Raw genomic sequence first — 1382 nt, 5'->3', positions numbered from 1 at the left:
TCATCCTGGGTACTGTAAAAGACAGAGGTCCTTGTTGAGTCCTACAGAGTGACAGTAAGTCTGAGGGTGTTGGGGATCACTCCTCCCTCTTCAACCATTCCCAGCAGCCTCCAGACCATCCTGTGACACACCACACCACACTACACTGCGCAATTGAGATAGTTGGTCATTGGCAGGTCACTCAAGGAAATGTCATGAGTAAGTCTTGTTAAACAGAAACACTTCCTTATAAAAGCCAAAAACATATTTGTTTCTCAAATACAGACACAAACATCCCATGGCAGTCTAAAGCGGTGACATTGCAGCTTTTTCTGTGTGTGAAGGAGGGAAACTGGTGGTCAGGGCCACCAAACCTGACATCATGGACTTGCTCTCTCATTAGTGACTAATTATCCAGAGGTATAAGTGGTGTGTTAGGTAGAGGACGGCAGCACGCAGGTAATGAATAACTCTTTATCGCTCTGCCTGAGTTAGCACAGACAGGGATGGTGTTCGAAAGCACTGAACATAGACATTCAGGGTGTGGCTGAAAGCTGAGGAGTGATGGTAATTTGTCTGGCTCTGGTGATCTCAGAGTCTCATTAGCTTCTCTAGTGATGTCATTGTCATGGGGGGGGGTGAATTTTTTAGCTGTCACTAATATCACCTCACTGCATCTTTTCAGGAGCCCATCACTTCAGTTTCCTGTTACACTGTGCCACAGAATAGCATACAACTTCAAACCTGAGTCCATCTCAATAATAAAGACATTTTTGTATGCATGCTGGCAATTTAGGTATGCTTTTTCTGGTGCAAATATAAAATGCAATGATTATAATCAGTCTAACAGATTATACAAATGTATCTATAACTGTATGTATAAATTAAGTACTATAGCAGGAGCAGCAGCAGAGGCTCTATATCTCTCAATACTGAATCTGTACAGCAACTTGTATCATTTCAGTAGTTAGGCATCTCACACTGTGTGAATTACAATATAACCTCACACTCCAGCAATTCAAAAATGTGCCATGAGAGTGTTTTGCAGCCCAACACATCAACCTCTCCCTTTTTAAAGCCCCCCTGTGGGTGACTGAGTGCACAGCCAAATGCCCCCTCAGTGTGGCAGCCGTAGGGTCATGGCTGGCCCTGGGGGCCTGGTTAAACACCGGCCAGCACAGCCAACACAAGCGTCACACTGGGTTGTGCAAGGCGGCTGTGGGACATCTGGCCACATCACAGCGCTGCGTTCCTGTGTTATGAGCAACAACAGCCGTAATTCTGAGAATAGAAGTGGCAAGAGTAAACTCGATGGCCTGTTAGAGAAATGCTGACGGCTAGAAAGGAGGAGGATGACATGAAGTGAACCATCGGAGAAGAAGAAAGGAGAAAGAGGGTGTGTG

At 45.4% G+C, this 1382-nt stretch overlaps 1 protein-coding gene across 2 annotated transcripts in view; it reads right to left on the bottom strand.

The window, feature by feature from the left end:
* gmds (GDP-mannose 4,6-dehydratase) overlaps positions 1 to 1382 on the bottom strand; it is a 153060-nt gene that overhangs the window by 103278 nt on the left and 48400 nt on the right. The gene's annotated exons all lie outside the window — the stretch shown is intronic.

This window comes from Monopterus albus, unplaced genomic scaffold (assembly GCF_001952655.1).
Source record: "Monopterus albus unplaced genomic scaffold, M_albus_1.0 scaffold53.1, whole genome shotgun sequence".
In the NCBI taxonomy this organism is placed as follows: domain Eukaryota; kingdom Metazoa; phylum Chordata; class Actinopteri; order Synbranchiformes; family Synbranchidae; genus Monopterus; species Monopterus albus.
The sequence above is the reverse complement of the archived record's forward strand: the minus strand, read 5'-3'. Positions and strand labels throughout refer to the sequence as shown.